This window comes from Manduca sexta, chromosome 23, assembly GCF_014839805.1.
Source record: "Manduca sexta isolate Smith_Timp_Sample1 chromosome 23, JHU_Msex_v1.0, whole genome shotgun sequence".
Taxonomy (NCBI): domain Eukaryota; kingdom Metazoa; phylum Arthropoda; class Insecta; order Lepidoptera; family Sphingidae; genus Manduca; species Manduca sexta.
In genome coordinates this window covers 10,927,188-10,941,756 of record NC_051137.1, presented here as the reverse complement: position 1 = coordinate 10,941,756, position 14,569 = coordinate 10,927,188, and the positions used below count along the sequence as shown (strand labels likewise).

Here is a 14,569-nt window from a genome sequence, read left to right as displayed (position 1 = left end):
ATGTACAATATTACCATCAATACTATAAAGATTGAAATATAAAAAGTTCTTCATTCGATGGATAATAATATATTTTAGGTACCTATGATTCTATATTAGTATTCAGAATTTCCCTACAGACAATGTACGGCCTCATTCAATAAAACCCAGTAATAAAGAGGCTTACTGTACAAGAAAATCCAGTCAGGAAGCTACTTGTAAAAATAATAGTAACAACATTAAAGTTAGCAAAACTATGCAAAACAACTTTAATATAAAAAGATACAGTTACTTTCTTAGTAGCAAACGAAAAGAGAGTTTTTATTCAGTTTGAAATATTCATTTGAGTCTTCGCTAATACAGATCTACTTTAAAGTGTAAGGTATGTCATTAAATACGACACATACATTCAGTCTTAAATAAAGTTAAGCGTGCTTGATATTGGTCTGAGGTTACTTGGATATAATATACGCGGATAAAACCTTATGGTTTTATCCTATATATCATATATTAATATGGAATCATCGTATGCAACGCATTCCTGTCAAAGTACAAATTTATTTGGCACTGATTTTATTCAATTACTAGCTTCCGCTCGCAGCTTCGCCCGCGTGGATTTCGGACTTCAAAAATGGAGCCGGTCGCGAACGTTCGAGAATGTTCATTTTACGAAGCTACTCGCTAGGTAGCGAATCACCTAGCCTCTAGGTGCCAAGCAAGCCTGCCTGTGCGTTCGCGACCTTATATATATACAAAAATAATCCTTATAGCATGATTCAGTATTCACGCATGATGGCTTATTATTAGCGTATTTCATGTATAACTTTGGTGTTTCTATACCGATTTCTATGATTCTTTTTATGGAATATTTCATACTGTTAACTTTTCTAATTAGGGATGACTGAGAGTGTTATAAACGTAAGAGTAGACAAATATAATGAGAAAGCTTCGAACTGCTAAGCTATCGGGAGTTACACGTGTTATTGTGAGTCAACCATAAAAGATAGCCATATGCTGTCGTGGGATATTTTTTACATAATTTTAAGGAGAACATTTCCGTCATACATGATTTCTGTGTAGCTTTAACCATTAAGGTTGCACACGCGACGGAAGCTTAAAAAATGGAGTAACTTCTCCCGTTTTCCCAACATTTCCCTTCACTGCTCTGCTCCTATTAATTGTAGCGTGATGAAAAGTATACTATAACCAGCACAGGAGTATGACAAATAATTGTACCAAGTTTCGTTAAGATTCGTCGAGTAGTTTTTGTTTCTATAACGGTTATACAGACAGACAGACAGACAGACAGACAGACAAAAATTTTACTAATTGCATTTTTGGCATCAGTATCGATCCCTAATCACCCCCTGATAGTTATTTTGGAAATATATTTCATGTACAGAATTGACCTCTCTACAGATTTATTATAAGTAGGTATAGAAAAAGATTAGTGGCTATCTAAGTTCTACACTTCATTTGATTTTATTGTAAAACTAGCTTCCGCTCGCAGCTTCGCCCGCGTGGATTTCGGACTTCAAAAATGGAGCCGGTCGCGAACGTTCGAGAATGTTCGTTTTACGAAGCTACTCGCTAGGTGATTCGCTAGCCTCTAGGTGCCAAGCAAGCCGCCTGCCTATGCGTTCGCGACCTTATATATATATAAAAATAATCCTTATAGCATGATTCAGTATTCACGAATGATGGCTTATTATTAGCGTATTTCATGTATAACTTTGGTGTTTCTATACCGATTTCTATGATTCTTTTTATGGAATATTTAATAATGTTAACTTTTTAATTAGGGATGACTGAGAGTGTTATAAACGTAAGAGTAGACAAATATAATGAGAAAGCTTCGAACTGCTAAGCTATCGGGAGTTACACGTGTTATTGTGAGTCAACCATAAAAGATAGACATATGCTGTCGTGGGATATTTTTTACATAATTTAAAGGAGAACATTTCCGTCATACATGATTTCTGTGTAGCTTTAACCATTAAGCTTGCACACGCGACGGAAGCTTAAAAAATGGAGTAACTTCTCCCGTTTTCCCAACATTTCCCTTCACTGCTCTGCTCCTATTAATTGTAGCGTGATGAAAAGTATACTATAACCAGCACAGGAGTATGACAAATAATTGTACCAAGTTTCGTTAAAATCCGTCGAGTAGTTTTTGTTTCTATAACGGTTATACAGACAGACAGACAGACAGACAGACAGACAGACAGACAAAAATTTTACTAATTGCATTTTTGGCATCAGTATCGATCCCTAATCACCCCCTGATAGTTATTTTGGAAATATATTTCATGTACAGAATTGACCTCTCTACAGATTTATTATAAGTATAGATGTTATAGTCCATTGAAAAGTTACATTTGGGGTTGCGCGTTTAGAGGACGCAATTTTATTTTTTTGAAGAGTAGGGGGGGTCAGTGTAAAGGTAAAACCAACTTGTGGGGTCGCCACCCTTGTCCCATGGCCGTCATCTTGAAAATAGGGGTTGAAATGGTTTTTACGATGTATCTCTTAAACTATTTATCAGACAAAAAAAAATTATAAACATTTTTTGCTGCAAATTAAATTCTCTACAACTTGGGTCCAGCAACTTTTTGTCGTAGAACTATAAATAAAAAAGTTATAAGCGAAAATGTTAAGAAATTCAATGTTAAGCAATGTCCATTGCAACGTCATCAGAACGTGTGTTTATAAGGTTCATAATACTTTTTTTTATACTCTCATTACGTACAACACAAACCCGCGGTTGTCGGCTTGTACGCGAATTACTTGGATCCTGAATCGCTTTGGCACAGATGAAGCAATTGTTCACAAAAACAATTTTTTACGAACTGTTTCGGAAGTTACTGTACATATTGTTCGTGATAATGTTGTTCGTCGTCTTAGCAGCAGCTCCAGTAGTTTATCGTCTGTTTCAGAAGCTCCAGAGCCAGACTTTGATTTTGTGAACCAAGTAATTCGCGTACAAGCTGACAACCGCGGGTTTGTGTTGTACGTAATGAGAGTACAAAAAAAAGTATTATGAACTTTATAAACACACGTTCTGATGACGTTGCAATGGACATTGCTTAACATTGAATTTCTTAACATTTTCGCTTATAACTTTTTTATTTATAGTTCTACGACAAAAAGTTACTGGACCAAAGTTATAGAGAATTTAATTTGCAACAAAAAGTGTTTATACATTTTTTTTTGTCAGATAAATAGTTTAAGAGATACATCGTAAAAACCATTTCAACCCTTATTTTCAAGATGGCGGCAGTGGGACAAGGATGGCGACCCCACAAACTTGGTTTTAGCTTTACACTGACCCCCCCTAAACTTCAACAAAATAAAATTGCGTCCTCTAAAAAACGCAAGGTAAGGCCTAAAAAATGTAACATTTCAATGAACTATTATGACAAAACCAAATAAAGTTTTGTTAAGAATATCCCGGTTAAAATGTTGGAAGGATTTCTCAATAGCATGTACATTCCGCTCGTGTAAGGTTCAGTGGACGTATGTGAGGACATTTGTGTATTTCTTATTTTGCCTTAACACCTGTCGAGGGTCCAAATATGTATTTCGCGAACTTCCTTTTCAAATATTTAAAGCCGTTTATAGCGCAAACGATATTGTATTTTATTACAAAATGTGCAAATCCATCGGAAGAAAAACAATAGAAAATATTTCTGCAACATGATGATCAATTCAGGCAGTGGTAAAGAGCTGGTCCCATGTTTGAAATTATCATGATCTTTTTTTTAAGGTTTTTTTCCGCTTATATCCACTATTCGTTGTATTTCCTATCATCATCGTCATCAGCCTATATCTTTGTCCACTGCTGGACATAGGCCTCCTCCAATATACGCCATTTTACCCTGTCTTCGGCCTGTCGCATCCAGTTCTTACCAGCGACCTTTCGCAGATCGTCACTCCACCTAGCTGGAGGGCGTCCTACACTACGTTTGCCGAGCCGTGGTCTCCACTCAAGAACTCGTTTACCCCATCGGTTATCGGTTCTTCGACAGATATGCCCTGCCCACTGCCACTTCAGTATTTCCTATAACATAAACTAATATAAGTGTGTGATTAGTACGTTAAAGTAAACCTGAAGTCATTCCAAAATATATTTTCATTAGAGTTTTATCGCTTTGATCCTCAAATTGTTTTGAGCGTAAGCAGGGCTTTCGATACACTTATGTATTAACAAAATTTATAAGACTAAGTAGGATAGAAATAAAAAAAAAAACTGTTTACCTTAAAGGAGATCCTTAAATTCCGCGGGTCTACCGCTCAATCGCTCCAGTGCACACCGAAGCATCGCTTATGGCACCTAGAACATAAATTTTCATTATGAAACAACTACCATCTTGAAACGAAAAGACAGAGCTTTGAGTGCGCCTCGAACGGGCGGCAAATTCATTGCTTGAAAAATTGTATCTCGGTATTTCAAGGATTATTTACTTTTCCGATGGTATTGAAAACAACGACGAAAGACGGATCCAAAGAAATACGCGATGAAATGTTGTTTATTTAAGCAAAAACTAAATGGGGAACGAGAGTACTGGTTGTTTCAGTTCATACTCATACTTATTACTTTGGTAGCATTAGACATGCAACTTCAGTTTTGTTTTAAAAATGAAAGGGAAACTTTGGAATGAATGGGAAACTTTCAACATTGTTAAACACTGCAAAATATTTATGTCTGAGGGTTGTTTGGTGTTCTTTATAGCGCATACTTGACTTGTCTAGACTTTAACTTTAAGAAGAAAGAAAGGATAAGCATTGAACGCTTAAATTTGATTATGAATTAGTATAGAGAGCCTGATCGACTGCCACTCTTTACGCGACCACCAGTAGACCATTTGGCTCTCAAAAGCATTTTCATGTAAAAATACATAAATAATAAATAATAAGAAATGTGAAGTCTATAGATCATAAAACTTTCTTAAAACGCCGCACAGCATGCGAAAGAGGATTTTACGTAAATTGTACATCGTTTGGGTATGAGTGGGGCTGATAACACGGCCTCCAGGGAGCCCGCCCACAGACCGCTCTGATTCCAAGTATGCACTACAAATTGCCAATATATTTTAGAATGCCGGGCGGATATAGAGTTTTAATACTTTTCTTTGAATGTGTTCGGAATAAAAATAGTTTGGTATATTTGTTTTATGCTGTAGTTTAGTGTTTAAATAATGTTTCTTTACTAAACGTTTGTATAAAATGGAACGGTTTTATTTTAGATTGTAAAGCTAAAACTTTTTGTTATTTTGTTGAAACTCAAACACACGGCAGGATTGTTTAAATTCACTTATATAAAAAAGGTTCGCTGTATGCTTGTTTCGTTTTTTATGAAATGTTATATTTAATTTGGCTGCTAAGTAGCTAACAAAAGTGAATTAACAAATTAAAAATAATCTGTATAATGGTGAAAGGCTTTTAAATTTATTCGTAGGTAGTATTTAATTGATGGATGCAGGTAGCTTCTAACAGGTTGATCTGGAAATCATTAGGGGAAGCGAATGTTCAGCAGTGGACTTCAAAAGGCGGAAGAAGTAAATTATTTTATTAAAGTACAAATAACTAAACTCTCTAAATCAATACTAATTAAACCCGCAAACTCCTAACGGTTTATTGGTTTTGTAAACGGGAAGTTGTCGGAGAATAAAATTGATAAAACTATTTCTTATATTTTGATATGAAATATCGATGGACGAAGCTGACCAGGACATTGCAGAAACTTTCCTTTTCCGGAGAGTTTTACATTACCTAAATTAATTTATCGAATAAGAATATTAATTATTACAATTCTTTATCAATAAACAGGAACTTAGTATATTTTACTCATATAAATCATCGCAATCATTAAGCACTGCAGAAATTAAAACCTCAACGTAAAAACATCCTAAAAATAAACCCACATTAACCGATCGGAACCTACACGATTTCGCTTAAAACCAATTAATTTACGCAGTAATTCACGCGGATACACAGCATTCGCTCAGTCCAGGCCTTCAGCCATCGATTTTAATAAACGACTCCATTGGCACGAACGACTTGAGAATTATTGCCTAATTCGTTTGTTTCATCCATTCCCTTTTGTTTTCTTTTATGATAGAATCTTACACAATGTCTTGATTAATCGCCCAAAACAATTACGGTCTTAACTGTGATTATTGACATAATAAAATTCACGCGAACGTTTTGTAATGTTTATTTTCTAGATAGAATGGGATAGAGGTTTGTTAAAGTTTATTCTTATAATTCTTATTACAAAATTGTTATGCTTCATTAGCTGCTAATTTACCTTATTATGGACCTACCTAGAAAGATATGAATTATAATATCTGATGGAGTATTTAGAGTATGTAAATTAAGTACACATTCTTATATACCAATATTATAAAGTGGAAAAGTTTGTATGTTTCAATATTTGTCGAGCCTAATCGCTGGAACTAATGAACTGATTTCCATGAAATATCGTGTTGTGGTAGTTGTTTTTTTTTCAGATTTGTAGAGACTAATCTCTGGAATTACGGAACTGATTATCAAGATATTTAATGTAGTAGTAATTTGAGGACCCGGGAAGGACTTTTTTATCACGGAACATATTTCTGACGGGCTAAGCCGCGGGCAAAAGCTACTTATACATAGTTATAACACATAAATACCTAAACAACTGATTGTATTAAATATCTGTTTATCGTGTTTAAAATGTCTACGAAATTTATTATATTAATAACATAAATCAATCATAGCTGTAGATATGATTCTTTTGAAATATTATTATAGTTTTGTGCAGACTTACTTCTTATAATAATAATTCGTGTTGAGTGAAGAAGAACCAATAAACCCGATATTATTATGATGCTTTACATGTGAAAGAGCGGCAATAAATTTTATTTTCATTGATATCTTAATGCACTTCTCAAGCTGAGCGTCACTGATAAATATTGACGTAGTACATAAAATATAATATTTATTTTCTGTAAGATTTACAAAGCTGACTTCAGCTAGACTTCGTACTAGATCCAGTCTGTATCGAATTGCAAATAAGCAACGATTTGTATCTTCAACAGCTACTTAATCGGTGTTACACGAAAATCGATCTTAAGGATTTCCCGAACGTAAACAAAGCTAATATATTATCTAGAAAGACGAAAACCCACATCTTAGTTGCAATAGTTCTTTAACCGCAACAAGAATCCATAGAGTAAGTTTTCGAAACCCACTGCGAGATAGCTTAAGGTGAACACGCTCTAATTCGGAAACTATTTGAAATGTTCGCTAGCCGGGTAACATGATGAGACTGAATGGTTATGAGATTAAGTTAACAAGACTACTGAAAGAGCTTACTTGTCTGCGCCCCACACCTATCTGTGAAGATTTTGCACACTGCCTGTATAATTTGCCCATCAGTTTATGTATTTTGTGGGCCCTGAAAGTAATTTATTTAGTTGATAAGTTCAATAATAACTGGAGGCTAATAGCTCTTATTCTTTATATGCAATAAGAGTTTTTTGTTTTATTTACATACCTTTCTTCATTGATAATATTAATTAATTCAACCTACTCTATCAACTTCAATTCGGATAGCTCAATAAAAATGTTGAATTTTCAGTAATGTAGGTTAAATCGAACGCAGACGGCAATGGCCGAATAAAAATAAAATAACTCAGCAAACACATTTAAACGAAAAACTCCATAAATAATGTTCGTAAACAGTTAATGATCGCTCAAACAAAGTGGGCAGCGTTTAGCCTACTAATGTTTATTTTTGCAGAATATAAACAGACTGAGTCATGCCCCTAAGTGATCTCGCTCCGATCACACCCTGGACCTACGCCTGAGTACTCTATTATAGAATACTTTGATTTATTGCTGCTGTATATTGACCTATAAATTATTTATAGGTGATTCGATATCGACGCTTCTTAGAGTAATCACATACTCGTGAAGTTTGCGCAGACTTGAAATAAATCAGAATGGTTAAACAAAAAATAATGTGAATAATTATCAGTAGCTAAGAAATAATGCAATACAAGTTACTTGAATTAAAGTGCTAAAATTATAATATACCAATAGTTCATAAGAATAACGAGTTTACTGATTTTTTTTTTTACTGTGAAAGTCCTCTTGGATCCCCGTCGTGCGTATGCAGGGTAGGCAGGGTTTGTCAGATTTTTACCGATTGAAAACCCCATGATGGTCTCTTTCAGCTTTAGAATGACTCCGAAATCTTGAGCCAAACACGCTGTAGCTCTTCCAGTGCTAGCATTTTAGGCAAAACTCGTTCATTAATAGTCCCTCGACGAATCTCTTTGGATGTCAATATACCAAACTGAGACGAATTATTCTCTCAGCATCGTCGTCTCCAAGTGGGATCAACTTTTACACAGTCCCGCTCTGCAGCCTCCTTCTTTACCATTACTGTTTCACAGAAGAAGGCTACAAGTTTTCTTAGCCACACTATAAAGTTGGGAATCGCCGTATATTTATAGTTTACAAATAGATTAAACTTTAACTATCAATATAAAGTGTATCGGAACACGCAATCGATCAGATTTAATAGGCTTTTCGAAATAGACTACAAAATATATATAAATTGTAGCTTAAAGCGATACCTCAAGGTCCATTTTCATACATTTTGTTTCACTTTTAATCTGGGTAACTAAAATTTCGTCATATTAAATTTTAAAGGCCGAAATATCCATGATTATTAATTATTTTTACGTTTTTCTTTCAACTGCGAGAACTAATCACTAACTAGACGTGAATTTAAATTCTTTACTTGCCAATACTTGTTTAGTTACCCAGATTAAAGGTGAAACAAAATGTATGAAAATGGACCTTGAGGTATCGCCTTAATATTACTGTCCGAAATATTACTACGAGTATCTCCATCTTTATCGCACAAAAATCATTACTCAACTGTATTCTTAGGTATTTTATGACTATAATATATTACTAAAATTATGTAATCATCGATATATATGTACTACGTACTAGATTTGGCGTTTCGAACATTCACTGTGTTCAACTGAATTGAACTGCAATCCATTCAAACTGACTTTAGTATGGTCAATATTAAGAGGTAGTGGTTGTGTATGGGGTGGCGCTCATGATATAAGTACTCGAGTCTTAGTGTTAACCTGGATTTGAAAAAAAAATATTAGTCAAATAAATATAATTATTTGTTATTCAAGTGAATAAATAGTTTATAACAGTAACGTTTTGGCTGCCATTTTAGTTCAGATTTTGAACAAATAGTTTATATAGACGTTCGTGTCTATAGAATATACGTCAATGTATGTAATAGTATTTTTTATTAGGATTACAATTCTTTATCTTCTTGTCTAAATTCCGTCATTTAACTTTTGTTTCTTCATTCGAATTCCAAACACCAGAATGCGCGGGCAGGCATTATAGTTTCAAAAGTCCCTTTTCATTTGTTTTCACTAAAACAAAACACTTAAGGCGTGAATGCCGAACTTTGTTTTTATTTAACTTGCGTCAGTCGCAAGCGTCGAGTTGAACTCGGGGAAGATGTCAATGCAGCTTACGAGACTACCATAAAACGAAATGGGTTTCCATTGCCATTACAAAGCACCATAAAATCTTTCTGAACAAGATTTTATATGTACATGATATGAATAACAATACAGTATTTTAATTTGTATGGAAATATGAAATGCAAATGAGGATTTATTCGATTTTAGAGCTGATGGGATAAACTTGAGTGAAACTTTTCTAACAATAGCATGTGTCAGACTAAAACAGTATCTTTGATCTATTAAAAACCGTTGAGCAATTAAAAAATGACTTTTGATGGCAGTCAAAGCCGAGCGCAGAATACGTTTATAGTGTCAAGTTACAGAGCTATATTCAAGTCGAGTAAATATGTCGATTTAACCGACGTGCAATCACTAAAACGAGGTGTTCTCTATTACTTTCCATGGGGTCAGTGATATAAACAAAGAGATAACTGCATATTACCTTCTTTTAAAGGTAACAAAAACCTATAATTATTTACCGTCAGATGATGCACTAATTTTCTAGTATTAATTTATGGAATGATGATGTATCAACATAACTATTTTTTTTTGCATCGAAATATCCAACGAATTTTGTCAAGTATACGTACCATTGCTGTCTAAGCGCCATTAACAATAAACAATTTTAATCGTTTTTTTTCGATCCATCTCAAAAATGAACCAATTAGAACAAAGTTTTTTTTTATTGTTTACAAATGAGTTAGTTTGATACGTTCATTCTCGGTATCGGATTAAGGATTGAGATTGGGATCGTTTATTAAAAACAACTGTAAGTATATTATTCGCTCAACATTAACGCCAATACTTTAGGTATTGGAGTTAATGTCATCAAAAATTATAGAAATATACTTCAGAATATCTCGCGATTAATAGATCTTCTGTCAAGACTCGTTAATATTGCGCCCTCGACACTGAAATGTGACAACATACTTCAACAGAAATGGGGATCTAGCCAATCGAACGAGTTCATTGCCTCTACAATTCGCCCGTCTAGCAGCGAATAGCAAACGTATTCCCTCTGCGTCCTCACTTAAAATTAATTATATCAATATTTAATTTTATTTTAAAACGTTTGTTGCTTTCACAATATTTAAATGCATTTTTTTTTACAGGTAAATAAGGACCATCTACATGAACAAAGCAAACCCATTAAAACATTAAATCTCTAAGTAAGTGTCAAAAGATAATTTTTAAATAACAGTTTAATTTACTTGAATTATAATTAAATTTCCCTAATAAACGAGCCGTCGCGCCTTCTAAGATACACTCGAAAAAAGGCAATACAATAATTCATCCGCGGAAGCACTCATTTTAATTTTGCCCGCCGGTCCCCAGGTCTGCGATAAATAATCTAGTACTATAAAAAAGCTAAAAATTGGTGGACCGTTTCGTTTCATTTAAATACAGAAGCTTTATTTCACGGACTAGCGGATCGGGTAAAAAATACCAGCTCTCTCTATTATGATCTACGTTGGATCGGGTTGGCATAAAGTATGAACCATACACTGATCTATTGGAACTATTTTTGGAAATTGTTTATATATTTTATAGTTGGTAGCCATATTATATTTTTATGTTAAGTATTTTATTACATAAACCTTGTTTTATATTGTATCTGCACTTTTTTTAAAGAATAACTTAAATAAGTACTACGTGCGGATAAATATTGAAATAATTTAAGAGCCATGTTACAAGTGACTGTAAGGCCTTTCAACCGATTTAAGAAAGGAGATTTGATGATTAGAGGTTTAAATATATATATTTATTTTAATCTTTTTATTTGTGAATATAAATTTAAGAAAACCTTCCGTTGTTAGACTTATGTACAGAATGAATTCGCCGGTATAACAGTGGCCGTCCCACGACTCGTAAAGATTTGTTGAATGTTTTCTGCTACTTGCTTATAAGAGTGTGTTGTTAATCCCACGTGGAAATGCCATATCGTTGGCTCGCTATCACAAGTTCGTATGTTAATATTAACTAATGTTGGAAAAATAAGATTTAAAAATTTCATGTTGATAAAACTTTGGAAAGACAATAATTTAGAGCTCCCGCTTTATTTACCATCGTGATTAATAGAAACTTTTACTTTAAATGGCATTGTCAATTAAAATTGTTATACAATAATTCAAATTGTGCAAAAAATATAATATAGAACCTTTTCATTGTGAGCTAGGGATATGGTAAAAGAAGAAGACTTTAATGTTAACAAGTTTAATGTAGTAATTTTGCCGCAAGATAAACACGTCAGGGCCCTTATTCTGTATGATAGTGTAAACGCGTAACGCGGCCGTGTCATGTCATCTTCGAGAAATGTGCGTGGAATGGTATTCTGTAAGCCAAATTTCTATAGTCCTAAACATGATGCGTTGTGTTACGTGCTTGTTACACACTGTCAAAATAACGTGCGGGACAGAGAATAAGGCTCCTGATCGATGCAAAACTACAAACCGTCATAGATTTTCTAGACTGCATCTTTTCAAAACACTAAAGTCGGACTAGCCTAGAAATAATTTATCGTTGTCAGTTTTCTTACATGCTCTTTTAGTATGAGTTGTTAACTTTTCTTTCACGTATGAAGCGCGCTTAAAGTTTTTATTTGTTTAACTGCATTCGTTTTACGAGCAGCGTTCTTTCTTGAATTTCAGACTGCTATAAAAATATATGTCCTCATTGTCTAGTGGCAGTATTATTGTAGTTTTAACAGTGGGGTTTTAGATTCGATTCTTAAGTAACAATTAATATTTATTAATACTGAAAATATTGCGTTTGAAACTAGTATGCGTATCCGATATGACGTCACATCATAAAATATCACATGCCGAAACTAAATTAAGTGAACTATGGTGATATCCTTTTTCTTCTTCTAGCTTTAGAAATAAAAGCGTGATTATATATGTACGTTATAATATTTATGTATAGGAATATGAATAGACGATTTCCATGCCAAAATAGGTTGTGGGTTCCGCCAATTGACACGCAATATATGCCTCAATTAAGTAATTATCTTCTAATTGATAATACTGTATTACACCTACGTGGTGGATACATGCCGGATTATTTGCGGTATTTAGATATAATAATTGCCATAATCATTTGTAAATCGCTATATAGTAAAGATGAAATGAAATGAAATGATTTATTTGAATCTGTAAAATGTTATACATTATTTAGATTCCGTCACTATTAACTCTACCACCAGTTCAGAAAGCAGTTCTTACCAGAGAATAACGGGCAAGAAACTCTGGTGTTGCTTTTCAATCAGTTTAGGGTAATGACTACAGTACATGATAAAGTGAGAAGAGAAAAAAAATACAATTGGTTTTTTATTGTTGTTTAGAGCAGTTCATTTTATTAGATGCATATTGTGAGTGGCAGACGCGAGGTGATGATACTGTTTACAAACGAATGTGCTATTCCTACAGGAATGGTACCACTCCGAAACAGGACTGATGTAGCTTCGCTGTTTTTTTTTAAACCAGTGCGAGTGCAGAGATCCAGCAATCTTATCACTATTTTCAATTCACATTCTTTATATTTAATAAATGTAATGCTTCCCCTTTAAGACACCTGCTCGTTAGCCTGCCTTCTGACCAAAAATAAAATAAATTTAAAGTTACTCGCTCTGTACAGTTTCACGGAAGCTTTTTATAAACGTATTCATATTCAAATCTCGGTAGCGTCACCCAAATGTATTATTTTACTCGCACAAAGTTACGGTCGAAGTTGCACGACCATTGTGAAATTCAGAATAGTAAATTATTTATTCAAAGCGAAAACTAACGCGCGAGTTAGAGTAGGTGCAGGCAGCAGCGGCGCTTTTTATGCATTCAGATGTACTTGGTTTTTATGTTTGCTGGAAAATGTATGAGAGCTCTGAATAAATATAAAAACAAACACACGTCTCGCCTTTTATCCCCAAAGGTTTAGGCAGAAGTGCCACTGGAGCTACCAGTTTTCGCCATTCAATTTCCAACCCATAATGTGATAGGGGAGCTAATCACCATATCAAGCACAAATTCCAGACTCGGACCTGGTACTGAGCTGAAAAATACAATATCTCTTTAATTCATGACCCTACAAGGCACGTCTTGTATCTCTATATCGGGGGCTACCAGGGGTCTTAGACGAAATGCCTCCCTTAATTATTGATGCCAATAGAAACCAAAAAAATGTATGAGAATGATATTGTAGCGATTGGCTTATAGTAAATTTTCTTCATTTCCTATTAGCCTTAACGATTGCAGAATAGCATTTTGTTTAAGATCTCGGGACCAATGTCCAATAATACCCAGATAATATTGTTTTACTGGTGGTGAGTCTCTCATATGTTAGAGTCCACCTGGGTAGATATCACTGCAATGCCTATTTCTGCCGACAAGCAGCTGTGTGTAGTCACTGTTGTGTTCAGGGTTGAAGAGCATTGTAGCCAGTGTAACTACATAATAAGACTTAACATCTCATTTCTCACTTCTCAGGATAGCAAGCGCAGTAGAATACCAAATAATACTTAGTAAATCAAAGTGTCGGATGGTGTTTCTACTATTTAAAGGCGGTCGTATGGCTTACCATCAGGCGAACGGCAAACTCGTATCGTCATTCAAAGCAATAAAAAAACGGTTGCGAATCCCCGAAAAAACCCAGGGACTTCTTGTCTCATATAAATTTACGATAACTCATCGCGCACCACCGCTCATACGCAAAATATTAGCCGGTATATGTAATCAAATATTTCATTAAAATTAAAGAAAAAGGTATTAGACTCGTATATATTACCATCACTCTCTTACGCCTCCCAAACGTGGATATTTAATAAAAAAACAAGTAATAAAATTCTAACAACGCAAAGAGCCATGGAACGAAGTATTCTAAATTTAAAATTAAAACATAAAAGAAGATATATTGATATTAGGAAAAGAACAAAAGTTATTGATGCTTTACAACATTGCAAAACCCTAAAGTGGAAATGGGCTGGCCATATTGCGCGTACGAGTGATGAGAGATGGGCAAAAAAGATAACCACTTGGAAAGGG

At 34.3% G+C, this 14,569-nt stretch overlaps 1 protein-coding gene across 3 annotated transcripts in view; it reads left to right on the top strand.

The window, feature by feature from the left end:
* LOC115451630 (inactive dipeptidyl peptidase 10) overlaps positions 1–14,569 on the top strand; it is a 110,375-nt gene that overhangs the window by 66,342 nt on the left and 29,464 nt on the right. The window contains exon 2 of one of the 3 annotated variants that reach the window (XM_037441960.1): positions 10,649–10,705. The exons of the other annotated variants lie outside the window; for them this stretch is intronic. The gene's annotated coding sequence lies outside the window, so the exon portion shown is untranslated. The remainder of the gene's footprint in view (positions 1–10,648; positions 10,706–14,569) is intronic. 3 annotated transcript variants of the gene reach the window in all.